Source organism: Panthera pardus, unplaced genomic scaffold (genome assembly GCF_024362965.1).
Source record: "Panthera pardus isolate Hobbes unplaced genomic scaffold, ASM2436296v1 HiC_scaffold_24, whole genome shotgun sequence".
Classification (NCBI taxonomy): domain Eukaryota; kingdom Metazoa; phylum Chordata; class Mammalia; order Carnivora; family Felidae; genus Panthera; species Panthera pardus.
Window position 1 is genome coordinate 55,810,312 of NW_026526810.1, and position 14,549 is coordinate 55,824,860.

The window sequence follows — 14,549 nt, forward strand, 5'->3', positions numbered from 1 at the left end:
TGGAAAGTAAATTACACTATATCATTTATATAAAGGAGAAGGTGGTTAGAAACTGGTCCGGTAACTGTATCGGGACCATTTTATTTCAGCTTCTGTGTAATGTGCTTGTCTTTCAGCTTTAAGTTATTCAAATTTTGGCCTTAAAATTATTGAACTTCTGTATTTGAAAATGGGCCCCAAAGTTCAAGAATCTTTCATGTGTTTGGAGACACAATTCATTATGTGAAAAAGTACCTTCCTGCTGTGGACTTGCCAGAGAGGCATCTCAGTGGGTTCTGGTGCCAAAATCAGTTGTGCTTCCTTCTAATGGCTCACTTTCTATGATCTGATTGACATTCTGAGCACCTTTTTGCCCTGTCTTCTAGGAAGCTCAGAAAAAAACTTTTAGCCCATCTCTAGCCCACACATTTTGTACATTTATCACACCTCTGTAATTCTTTTCATGTGATCTCTTTTACCTTTATATTATTTCTGCCTAACTTTTCTCACTTAACTTTCTTCCCATGTTACCCTATAGTTAGTGTTGTAGGCTGCTGTACATCCATGTTAGTATAATATGGCTGAAAATTGATTTTTAAAAATCTGAGTTTGTTTTTCTTAGAACATTTCATCCACATCATTACATTTCTCTAGCACTTTGGCACTTTTTCTTTATAACTGACAATTACAGATTTTTATTTTTATTTGTTTAATTTTCATTTTAATTAAAAAAAATTTTTTTAATGTTTATTTATTTTTGAGAGACAGAGAGAGAGATAGAGCATGAGCAGGGGAAGGGCAGAGAGAGAGGCAGACACAGAATCCAAAGCAGGCTCCAGGTTCTGAGCTGTCAGCACAGAGCCAGATGCAGGGCTCGAACTCACAAACTGTGATATCATGACCCGAGCCAAAGTCGGACGCTTAACCAACTGAGCCACCCAGGCACGCCTTCAATTACACATTTTTAAATTTCCAAACAGGAAAATTCCTGGGCTGTGTTTTAAAAAAATCTTTACTGCCCTGCCAATATCATTATTATACTATGTGTTAACTAACTTGGATTTAAATAAAATTTAAAAATTTTAAAAATCTTTACTGCCTTTTCAGATAATAAAAGTAATGCTAGCTGGTTATAAAAAACATTATAAGATGTTCAAACATTATAAAAATATATAAGGCAGAAAATAAAGGTCCTCCATAATGTCCTGTTTTCTAAACAAACAAACAAACAAACAAACAAACACAAAACTACTCCCAAACGAAAAACCAAAAAACTCTTAACTATTTGGTGTATAGTTTTGTCTTTCCAGTTTTGTTGAGAAATTATTGACGTGCATTTTACTGTATAAGTTCACCGTGTGTGTCATGATGGTTTGATTTGCATACAGTGTGAAATTATTACCATACTGGGTTCATCTAACGTTCATCTTCTCATATAGATACAATAAAAAGAAAAGAAAGGAGAAAAAAGTAAAGCAAAAAAAAATTCTCGAGATGAGAATTCTTAGGATTTACTTTCTTAATGACTCTCCTATAGATCATACAACAGTGTTAGCTACAGTGATCATGTTGTACATTACATCCCATTATGTATCTTACAGCTGGAAGTTTGTACCTTTTGACCACCTTCCTTCAGTTTCCCCTCCCCACCCCCACCTCTGGTAACCACAAATCTGATCTCTTTTTCTATGAGTTGGTTGTTATTGTTTTAGATTCTACGTGTGAGATCATACGATATTTGTCTTTCTCTGACTTATTTCTCTTAGCATAATGCCCTCAAAGTCCATCCATGTTGTTGCAAATGGTAGGATTTCCTCATTTTTTATGACTGAGTAATATTACATTAATACATAATATATATATATATTCCAATATATATATTCCAATGCATATCTCTTCTATATACTTATGTATACAACATACATTTATCCATTCATCCATTGATGGACACTTGGACACTTACATTGTTTCCATGTTTTGACTACTGTAAATATTGCTGCTATGAACATGGATTGCAGATAATCTTTTCGAGTTAGTGTTTTCATTACTATATTCTCAGAAGTAGCATTGCTGGATCGTAAGATTGTGCCATTTTTAATGTTTTGAGATTCCTCCATACTGTTTTCCATAATGGCTTCACCAATTTATGATCCTACCAAGAGTGTACAAGAGTTCCCTTTCCTCCACATCCATACTAGCATTTATTATCTCTTGTCTTTTTGATGCTAGCCCTTCTAATAGGCTGAGGTAACTCCACTGTGGTCATTGTGGTTTGAATTTGCATTTCCCTAATGATCTGTGATGTTGAGCATCTTTTCATGTGCCTGTTGGCCTTATGTATATTTTCTTTGGAGAAATGTCTATTCTCCAAAATGCCCATTTTTATATGGGGTTATTTGGTGGTCTGATATTGAGTTGTATGAGTTCTTTGTATGTTTTGGATATTAGCCCCTTATCGGATATATGGCTTGCAAATTTTTTTTTTTTTCTCATTCTACAGATTGTCTTTTTATTTGGTTGATGATTGATCTCTTTTGCTGTGCGGAAGCTTTTTAGTCTGATGTAGTCCAACTTTTTTTTTTCTCATTCTGTTGCTTGTGCTTTTTAAGTATCATATTAAAAAAAAATCATTGCAGGGCCAATGAGAGTATTATAGAGTTTTGCTTCTGCATAGTCTTGAAGATATGCCAGTCAAATTTGAGGGACAAACTCAGTGTGCTTGAGATGCTTTGTAGGAGGGGACCATGGTTGCTCTGGATATCAGACAAATGGAATTTAGAGGGCAGAGGGTGGTAGTTCAGAGTCTGGCCATGGCACCAGCGTCACATAGGCCTGTGTCCAAGCCCTGGTAGCTGAGTGACTTCAGACAAGCTGCCTCTCCTCCATAAGCTGTCTCTCCTCCATAAGTACTCCATAAGTGCTTTAAAGTACTATTTTGAGTGAGTGAGAGATTATGTAAAGCACTTAGCACAGTGTCTGATATGTAGTAAATGCTAAATAAATGTTAGCTCTTATATTATTTTGACTCATGATTGATGGCTGTTTATTTATTTAGTTATATTTTTTATTTAAAGCCAAGTTAGTTAACATATGGTGTAATAATGATTTCAGGAATAGAATTTAGTGGATGGCTATTTATAGAGAAACCCTGAAGAATCATGGTGCAAACAAGATAGAGTTTATTTCTCTGCCACGTGTATGTCTAGATGGAAGGTCCAGGGCTGACTATCATTCCGTAGTTATCAGAGACCCAGGTTCTTTGTACCTTGATGCTCACCTGGTTTCCAGCCCCTGGTCTAAGATGCCTGCTGTTCCTGTCACCATCGCAACCATGTTCAAGCCAGGGGGAAGGTCATAACTCAGAATTTGCATATAGCTTCTATACTCACAACCGACTGGCCCAAACTTAGTTATATGGCCATTCCTAGCAGCAAGAGAGGCTGGAAAATGAGTCTTTAGTTGAGTGGCTATATGGCCAACTAAAAACACTGATACTATGTCAAAGTCTTTGAGAGGCAACTTGCAGTCCCTGTCACGGTAGCTACAGCACTGTCTCTGAGGGAAGGCAGGTGTCCTGCATATGTCCTCTTTAAGAACTGGCTCCTGCCCTGTTGTATGTGTATTTATCAAACACCCTTGTCAACTTGTCAACTGGTTTATATTTTTATCTTTTGCTAATTCTTTGTCAACTTGTTTATGTTTTTATCTTTTGCTAATTCTTTGGGATAGTGATGTCAGATGTTTACTAGCTTTTCTATAAAGAACTGTTTCCTTTTATACTAAAATTACTTTTTTTATGCTTTAAGACTACCCTGATGATGTAAGGTTCTGGGCTTCATTCTTAAAATTTCCCCACTTCTCTGTTTGAAGAAGTATACTTCAGGGGCACCTGGGTGGTTCAGTCATTGAGTGTCTGACTTCGGCTCAGGTCATGATCTCACAGCTCGTGAGTTCGAGCCCCACATCAGACTCTGTGCTGACAGCTCAGCCTGGAGCCTGCTTTAGATTCTGTGTCTCCCTCTGTCTGCCCCTCTCCCACTTGCTCTGTCTCTCTCTCAAAAATAAATGGAAATATTAAAAAACAGTAAAAAAAAAAAAAGAAGAAGTACATTTCATTCATTTATTTTTAAAAAAAAATTTTTTTTAACGTTTATTTATTTTTGAGACAGAGAGACAGAGCATGAACAGGGGAGGGGCAGAGAGAGAGGGAGACACAGAATCTGAAACAGGCTCCAGGCTCTGAGCTGTCAGCACAGAGCCCGACGTGGGGCTTGAACTCACGGACCATGAGATCATGACCTGAGCCGAAGTTGGACGCTTAACCGACCGAACCACCCAGGCGCCCCTCATTCATTTAAATTAGTCTAGTACCTAGGGAGCTTGCTTAAGAGTTTTACTCTTTCAGATTACTGTGGTATAGACTTCACTTACATGATTGTAAACATTCAGGTGGGTGCTGAAAGATTCAGAGCTGGAAAAGCCGAACATTTATTATGACAAATAATAGCTTTGGTACCTTGTGGCTATTACAAATATTAATGTTAAAATTTGTACCCGTGACAAATGGAAAATTATGTAGCCAGGGAAACACGTGTGATGACATTGTTGGGTTAATCCTTTTAATAGATTAATATTTCTTAACACTGGCTAATCATTAAAATGCTTTAACATAAATATTCTTCTTGGTATCTCTGCTTTTCTTGTATATGGTGGTAAAGTAGCCTGTTCAACTGGGTTATCTTTGTACCAAGCTCTGTGTCATCTCAGATATAGAAGAGCTCTTATTTAAAAAAAAATTTTTTAACATGTTATTTTATTATTGAGAGACAGAGACAGAGTATGAGTGTGAGAGGGGCAGAGAGGGGGAGACACAGAGTCTGAAACAGGCTCCAGGCTCTGAGCTGTCAGCACAGAGTCTGATGTGGGGCTCGAACATCAGCCCCATGCGGGGCTCAAACCCACAAACTGTGAGATCATGACCTGAGCTGAAGTCAGACACTTAACTGACTGCGCCACCCAGGTGCCCCAGAAGAGCTCTTATTTTAAAATTAGATTTCATGGAGGCACCTGGATAGCTCAGTCTTGGTTTTGTCTCAGGTCATGAGCTCACGTTTTGTGAGATCAGGCCCCATGTCAGGAGCAGAGCCTGCTTGGGATTCTCTCTCTCCCTCTCCCTCTGTGCCTCCCCTGCGCTCTCTCTCTCTCTCTCAAAATAAACTTAAAACAAAACAAAAAAAAAAAAAGGAAATTAGATTTCATGGTTGTCCCAACTGAATAGTAGCTGAGACTGACCAAAATTTGGGTGTTACTTGGGTTGGAGGTTCTTTTTTCCATATCAGTTTGGCGGGGGAACAGTTCAGAAAAATGTACAAGGCTGTGTGATATTTGTCCTGATCTGTTTGGTTTCTAAAGCTTGATTGAATATATTCAGGGGTCCTGGTTACTTAGTTTTTAGCCTACCTGGACTCCCAGGCTCTTGCAATAATTATACTGAACTCTTCTCCATCTTTTCCTTCCTTCCTTCCTTTCTTTCTTTCTTTCTTTCTTTCTTTCTTTCTTTCTTTCTTTCTTTCTTTTTCTTTTCTTTCTTTCTTTCTTTCTCTTTCTTTCTTTCTTCTTTTTAAAATTAAAAAAAAAATTTTTTTTTATTTTTGAGAAAGAGAGAGAGAGACAGAGACAGAGTATGAGTGGGGGAGGGGCAGAGAGAGGGAGACACAGAATCCGAAGCAGCTCCAGGCTCTGAGCTGTCAGCACAGAGCCTGACCCAGGGCTCAAACCCACAACCTGCAAGATCATGACCTGAGCCAAAGGTGGATGCCCAACCGACTGAACCACCCAGGTGCCCCTCTTTTCCATCTTTCTTAAAATCCAGTGTTGGCTGTCTGAGTGTAGAACCTCCTAAAATGTCATGAGAATCTACTGAGCTTGTTTTAACTAACAAGGAGAGAAACAGATTCAAAGACAGAGTAACCAGCTGAGGACCCTCGGCTTAAGAAGGGACCTGCACATATGGATAGCCTAACACCCTTGCTTTTGAATTTTTCTGAGACCTTTATAAAAGTAGGCACGATTCCTAAATTAAAGAAAAAAAAAAAGACAACGACAACAGAACATATCCGAAGAATTAAAAAACCTAAAAGCATGTCAGTGAACTTAGTCTCCACTGTTTCATTTTAGCAGGCCTTGTGGCTTGGTATGGACAGAGGATAGAGGGAGGCCGACTCAGCCATGTGATTTCAGATTGCCTTCCTGTGGGGTTACAGCGTTTCCACTGCATTTGTCCACAGTTCGCATATTGTCATTGACTTTAGGTAGCAATAACATAAAACACTATTGAAAGAGGAAAATCCCACACCCTTGATAAGGCTTGGTAGCTGAATTTATATTTTTAGAAAGCAAAGCTTGGAAACAACTGTATTTATTATTTTAAAAGATTTTCGAGCGTTTTTGTAAAGTGTGCATCTGTTATCATTACTCTAAATATGAATTCTTCTATATTTCAAACAAAGTGTTCACTGATATTTACCTTTCCGATGAGATATTTTATGTGTGTGACTATTTTTAAAGCATGTGCTCATTTGGGTGGAGCTGCTCTTGTGGTGTTTAACCTGTATTTACATATTTTCCTCTTCCTTATGAATGTCTTGTTTCTGACTTTTTAAGACTAAATCCCAAATGCTTCATTTTGGTGATTATTGGATAGCTTACAGATAGAACACACACAAGAAAGAGGGTGTTTATTATTAGCTAAATTATTTATTTTTCATTTACTAAGTATAACTTTAGTTACTTTTGTAAGTTTTTAAATATATGGACTGCTAAGTTGTATTTATTAGCAAAATGTGTTAACTACTTCTAGCATTTTGGTGTATTCTCTTTCTACAAGTTCTTTTTCTGTATATACAAATATACCCATGCATACCTTTGCAATAAATTAGAATCTAGGTGTCTATAGATGTATATACACATTATTTAGATTGTACATATAGTGTTATCTTATGAAAATACCCCTTGTCAATAATTACACTTTGTGAATATGCTTTTAAATAACTACCTAATACTATATTACATTGTGTGATACACCACATTTTACCCATTTCCTTGTTGGACACTTAGATTTTGTGTTACTAGAAAGAATGTTGTGACAAACATTCTTATATATTTCTCTTTCTGTCTTTGATAATTTCCTTAGGATGAATTCCTAGGAGTAGAATTACTGGTCTAAAGGAGTGTGAAAAAATTTTAAAGGTTCTTGATACGTAATGCCAAGTTCATTCACTCAGTCAAAAATGTTTCCCTAAGCACCGTGGATATAGCAAGGAAGAAGACAGTCCTTGCTCTCAATTCATAGTCTAGTTGGGGGAGAGATATATGTATGATTAAACTCAAGTTCATGCTTTCCAGAAAGGCTGTGTTAATTTGCATGTCACTGACATTGTCAATGTATGCAAGAAGTTTTGGAATTTGTATATGTGTTCTTTGGAATTAGGGTGTCATAGAATACTTTATAGGAAATAAAAGTATTTGTGTTTTGGTTACTGCATATCATGAATCACATACCAAATAATTTTTGACATGATCGATTTAGAAAACCTAACCCATTTCAATATCCCCATTTCTGTCACAAAGCATTGATCTACATTTGTAGAGTATTCTCATTTCCATACTTTTATGGGGGCTTTCCTACTGTATTCTCCCAGTCTCTTGATACTTTCTGCCACTGACGAATAGAACACCACTCTGACACATGGAAGGGTTGATAAAGAATACTAAAGGCACAGTGCTTAAAACTATCTTATCAGTATTCTGTTCTCCTTTTCAAAGGAGAAAGACCCTTATTTTATGTATAGTCTTTATAAGTGTGGATAAGGCATATAAGAGTGGAACCTAAATATCTATGGTAATAACAACTCATGGTAATGCTATTACATTTAATTTGCAGATTCTCCAATACCTATTAAGCACTGGTTTAATATTCAGGACACAAATAGCAGTTTTCAGGACAGCAGGTTAATCTGTTGTATTCATATAGCTAATATATTACATATCTGGCAATGAAAAGCAATTATTTGTCATCAGAACAGACTAATGACATTAAGGTGTGTATAAAAAAAAAAAAAGAAAAGAAAAAAAGCCCACATTTTTAGTTGCCTGAAAGTTAGTGGGAGGGCGAATGTGGCTTTCATGGAGCACTGAGCTGCATTTTTATGTCCAGAATGCTCAGTCCTTGGGAATAATTATTCTATTCACTGCTCGATAGGTTTCCCACATGTGAAAGCTGCCAAGCTTCTCTGGCTTCTAATTTAGGAGCTAAAAAGATTTCCTTACCGGACTTAAAAGTGATCTTTAGGCAAACGTATGGCCTTCCCTCTTCACTCAAAACTGGCTACAGATAGGCACTGTATATACAAGTAGCCTTGCCAAGTATGGCGAGATAAATTATGTGACTGAGCTGTTTTCCAAAACATGCCTTTTCACAATTAAATACCATGTTTTTCTGGTTTACTCGAGTTATTAGTATGATCTCCATACTCAAATGAGCAAGCAAACTATGCCTAATAAGTGATGAGAGATGGTGTAATGTCTGCCACTGTATACTTTCAGTCTTATCCATTTGTATTTCATTTGATGTTGATGAAGTGTACGATTTTTTAATTTACCAAATGAAATAAATGGAGTGGTTTGCATATTATGCTGTGGGAATTCTGAAGATTTGTATGTCTAGGATGAGTTTTTAGAGAGGTAGAGGTTTCAGTTTGTGGACGTGGAAAAATGTGGATGCCTGGCTCAATACATCCTTGAATTTTATATTTGATAGAAGGGTATCATAGCATTGGTAATCTTTTGGTGCTTAATTCTTCAGTCAGTATCATGCTGCCAAGGTCTGTCTATATTTTTCATGCATCAATGGTGCACTCTTTTTGCGGGCAACGTATTATTCCATAGTGGGAATATACCTAAATTTATTTACATATTTTCTTGTATATAGACATGTGGGTTATTTCCAGCCTTTTGTTATTATGAATGCTGTTGCCGTGGACATTCTTGTATGTGTTGTGTGTTTTACATGTGTAAGAGTTCCTCTGGTTTCTACTTTGGAGTAGAATTGATGGATCATAGAGTGTCTGAATGTTCAGTTTTATAAGATAATGCAATCCTGTCTTCCAAAGCAGTTGTACCTAAGTTTACATTCCTACCAGAAACACTTTGGAAGTCTTGTCCATATTCTCTTTAAACACTTGATGCTATCGGACTTCTGAATGTTGCTAATTATGTGGGTTTAGAAGGGTCTTCATTTGTATTTTCCTGATCACTAACGAGGTTAAATATTTATTCAATACCATATGTATTCAATTCATATGTATGGCATATTCAATTGCCATATGTATTCCTTCTTTTAAAAAAGGCCTGTTCATGTTTTTGGCCTAGTTTTAAAAATCGCATTGATTCAGCTTTTCTTATTAGTATAGGAATTTTTTAAAAAATGTATGTTCTTGATACTAATCCTCTGGAAGCTTTATGGATAGGAGATATCCTCTCCTGGTTTGCAACTTTTTCCACTTTTTCTAGGGTGACTTTTAACGATTGGATGTCCTTACTTTTTAACAGAGTCAAATTCATGAATATTTTATAATGAACTCTTTTAAAGAAAACCTTCCCTGTCAAGATCAGAAGGAATTAGAAAATATACTCCTCACTAAAATTTTTATAGTTTTGCTTCCAGTGTTTTAAGTTCTGATCCATCTGGAATTAGGTTTTGTATGATGTGAAATAAAGGTTCAGTTTTCATTTTTATCATATAATTCACCACCTCTGTCATATATTAAGGTCATAGATGTGCTTGGGATTTTTTCTGAGCTTTCTTCTGTTCCATGCGTCAGTATGTCTATCCCTACCCTGAGTCATAGTCAGTCAGCTTTGTAAGTGGTCCTAATATCTGATAGTGCACAGCTCCCCTCCTGGCTCTTCTTTTTCAGGAAGACTTGCCTTTTCTTTGCTTCTCTGTGTGAACTTACAAATCAGCTTCTTAAGTTCCATAAACAATTCTCTTAGGATTTTGATTAGCATTGTATTGAATTTTTAGATGAATTTGGAAAGAATGTCATCTTTATGATATTAGGTGTTCCTTAGGAACCTGATATATCTCTCAATTTATTTAGGTATTCTTTAGTGTCTTTTAATAAAGTGTAAATATTCACATGTTTGAATCTTGCATCTTTTTTTTTTTTTTTAATGTTTATTCATTTTTGAGAGACAGAGAGACAGGGCCTGAGTGGGGAAGGGGCAGAGAGAGGGAGACTCAGAATCTGAAGCAGGCTTCCAGGCTCTGTGCTGTCAGCATACAGCCTGACGGGGGACTTGAACCCACAAACTGTGAGATCATGACCTGAGCCGAACTCAGATGCTTAACCGACTGAGCCACCCGGGTGCCCCGAATCTTCCATCTATTTAAAAAAATGTTTATTCCTAGTTGCTTGATATTTTTAATGCTATTATACATCATGTCTTGTAAATCATGTATTCTAGCTGCTTATTCCTGATGTATAGAAATGTGATTGGTTTTTGTATATGGATCTTATATTCAGCTATCTTGCTAAACTCTCTTTTTAAAACATTTTTATTTTAAATGTTATTTTAAATTTAAAATTTATTTTAAATTTTATTTTAAAATGTTTATTTATTTTTGAGAGAGACAGAGTGTGAGCTGGGGAGGGGCAGAGGGAGAGGGAGACAGAATCCGAAGCAAGTTCCATGCTCTGAGCTGTCAGCACAGAGCCTGATGTGGGGCTCAAACTCACAGACCATGAGATCATGACCTGAGCCGAAGTCCGACGCTTAACCGACTGAGCTCCCAGGTGTCCCTCTTTTTTAAAAAATAATAACTTATTTGTGGATTCTTTTGGGCTTTCTATGTGTATAATCATCATTGACGTTTTTATTTTCTTCTTTTCCATTATTTGTGCCTTTTTTTCCTGGTACTGTTAAGAACTTCATGACAATGTTGAATAGAATTGATGATAATGGGCGTTCTTTTCTTGTTCTTGTTCTTCTTTTTTTTTTTTTTTTTTTAATGTTTGTTTATATCTGAGAGTGAGAGAGAGAGAGACAGAGCGGGAGTGGGGGAGGGGCAGAGAAAGAGATGGAGACAGAATCTTAAGCTGGCTCCAGGCTCTGAGCAGTCAGTGCAGAGCCAGACATGGGGCTCAAACTCATGAGCCATGAAATCATGACCTGAACCAAAGGCGGATGCTTAACTGACTGAGCCACCCAGGTGTCCCCATTGTTTTCTTGTTCTTGATTTCAAAGGCCATACTTCTAACGTTTTCCAATTAAGTGTGATGTTTGTTATAGATTAAAAAAAAAATACACCAGGTTAAGGATATTCCCTTCTCTATTCCTAATTACTGTTTTTGTCAAGAATTTGCATCAAATTTTATCAAATGCTTTTCTGAATCTACTGATATATCTTTTTTCCCTCATTTAAACTTCTAATATGTTAAATTAAATATACTAAAACTATAAAAATATTCTTTTCAGATATACATGCACAGGGTAAACTATGTATTAAAAAAAATAGTCAGAGGTGTCTGCGTGGCTCAGTTGGTTAAGCGTCCAACTCTTGGTTTTGGCTCAGGTCATGATCTCATGGTTTCATGAGATTGAGCCCTGCATTGGGCTCTGCACTGACAGCCTGGAGCCTGCTTGGGGTTCTCTCTTTCCCCGCTCTCTCTGCCCCTCCCCCCCAAATATGTAAATCTACTCAAAACAAAACAAAACAAAACAAAAAGCAGTCAATGGCAAGTACATGATTCAGGATAACAGTTAACACAGGTGGGTAGGGAGAAGCACTTGGGAGACATCAGTGGTTGCTAATGTTCCAGTTCCCATGTCAGGTGGTGAGTTTATGCCCATACAGTATAGTATCTAAAGCATACAAATATATGCATAAAAACACAAATGATTAAATATGAAAGCTGATCATGCATAGACCATTAAGGAAAGATAAGCATATGTGTTATGAACTAAGAATTATGATTAATCTATCACTTCTCGGCCTTTTGGCTAGGATCAAGTGAAGAATTATGATTAATCCAATTGTATGATTTAAAAAAAATAAATTCTTATTTGTCTATATCAGACTGTATTGCATTTATTCCTGGGTTGGTAAAAAGTCTTCTTCAAGTGCTGCATTTTTCACTGCTATTGGTTAAGTTCCTCCTCTTTAGATACCTTTTGGCTGTTTGTGGTTGTGAGATTTAATATCATGGCTCACATGTGCTTTAGGGTCTGCACATCCTAAGAGGGAAAAGTTCTGTGATTATCCTGTGCTCTCAATTGTTTAGTCCCCACATTGCAAGATGATTAAATGGCCCTCGTTCTAGGTTGACACTTTGTGTGGAATGCTCTGCAGTGTATAGAGAGCCTGACCCTTTCTTTCGGTTACTTAGACCACACACTTCTGTAATGAACATGCCATGAATTTCTATCCCACCCATCCTATCCATCTCATCCTATCATGTAGGGCTGGGGCATGAGGTTTGTAGCTTTTGGGGAGGACACTCGGAATGTATTTTAGTGGTTACGGACATTTGGAATGAAACAGACTTGGATTTGAATCTTGGCTCTTCTTTTTACCAGCTGTGTGGTCTTTAGAAATTTGAATAACCACTCTGAGCATCAGTAATCCAAAAAATTTGCCTGATATTTTTCTCCCAGGTTGTTGTGTTATAATGTTGTCGATTGTTATTACTATGATGATCATATCAGCATCATGTACAATTAATTTTTGTATCTCCATGCAGCTGGATGAAGTTTCAAGCTACTGACCTGGATTTTCCCTTGAGTGTGCTTAGAGGCACCAGTCGTTTTATTTCCTAAGTTCTGAAAAGAGGCCTAGTGCCAAAATACCCTTACCTTCCTTTTCAACCAGTGCTTTTTCTCTTCTGTCGATTAATGGGGGGAGGGGAGAGACGGGCAGTCATGTCATTCACAGCCAGGCCCTTTCTAAGCAGATACAAGTGTTTGAACTGATCTCAATGCTGAGAACAATGTTAACAGTGATCACCCCAGTACCGAGCACCCCCACAGCAGCTACCGTACTGAATGCCGTACCCTCAGAATCTCCCTAGGTTCCAGTCCAATTTCCTAAAGCAGATTTTTAAAAATATTTATTTATTGAAGGAGAGAGCGCAAGTGGGGGAGGGGCAGAGAGAATGAGGGGCGGGGCAGAGGATCCCAAGCAGACTTCTAGCTGACAGCAGGGAGCCCCATACGAGATGCGAGGAGAGCCAGATGGGGGTTCAAACTAATGAGCTCTGAGATCATGACCTGAGCTGGAGTTGGATGCTCAACCGACTGAGCCACCCAGGCAACCTTTCCAAAGCAGATCTTTGATCTTTATCTTCACACCAGCTCAGCCCTCTAAGCTTCACACCAGCCCTCTAAGTCGGGGGCTTAGAGAGATTCAATAACTGGCCCAGTGTCACACCATTAGTAACTGGCAAAACCAGGAGGCACCCCCTGATCTCTGTGACCAGAACCTACATTCGCAGCTACTTCCTATGCGGATGCGATTGCCTGGACAGTGTTTCCATGTCCCTAATTTTTTGGATTTTGGACTTGGAAGTATGTGGAGCCCAGAACTCAGTGGGACCTGGTTGGTTGAATCGTTGGATTCTCTGTGCCTTTTGGGGAAGCCAGCTCCCTGCCCATGCGAGAGATGCTCTGGAAACTTAGGATGCTCTTTAGCCACTTTGAGAGAGAAAGCGAGAGAGGGAGTGGGAGACAGAGAGAGAGAGGATCCCAAGCAGCCTCAGTGCTGTCTGTGCAGAGTCCAACTTGCGGCTCCATCTGGCAAACCGTGAGATCATGACCTGAGGCAAAGTCAAGAGTCGGACAGTCAACCCACTGAGCCCCCCAGGTGCCCCATTTTGGCCATTTTCTACTAAAAGTTGAATCTAAGATGATTCAGTGCTCCGATTGGTAGTTTCTAGAAATTTTCGCATTATTCACTTTGGGTGTGGAGTATTCAGATATGTGGCATTCATGACTATATTTTGGATTTTTAAGTCAGAAAACTAGAGCATTTATAAAAACCTTGGAAAATATCTGTAGTATGCTGAAATAAAGTGAGAACTTAGTAAAAATATGCATTAATGCAGGAATCCACTGCCCTCACACTAAGCACAAGAGATCTCTGTTGAACCTTGGGAAAAATAAACTTACTCCCTTGGCTTTTATGGGGGTGGCACTAAAATTTGGTGGCTGTGCCCAGGAGTGGGGTAGTGGCATAGAATGAAAACAGTCTGCAGGAGCCTTCAGGTTCTTTAAAACACAACCAACTTAAACATTAGCATAGTCTTTAGAGAATGAATCCCGGATTCCCTAATCCCACACAGACAGTTGAGTTTTTGAAAAAGAGGTTCAACTTAAAAAGTTAGTTTACTCTTCTACTTACCAAGTATTTAATTAAACACAATTAACCAAAGGGTGAGAGAATAAAATTTTCTGTTTAAAATTCTTTCCTTCTTCAGCACACCCCCAAAATGATACAAGTTTTAGGAAGAATT

General features: G+C 37.9%; 1 protein-coding gene and 1 pseudogene across 1 annotated transcript in view; both read left to right on the forward strand.

The window, feature by feature from the left end:
- Positions 1 to 14,549, forward strand: part of FSIP1 (fibrous sheath interacting protein 1) — a 192,892-nt gene that overhangs the window by 104,933 nt on the left and 73,410 nt on the right. The window lies entirely within an intron of this gene.
- On the forward strand, positions 12,023 to 12,155 carry LOC128773364 (U2 spliceosomal RNA; annotated as a pseudogene).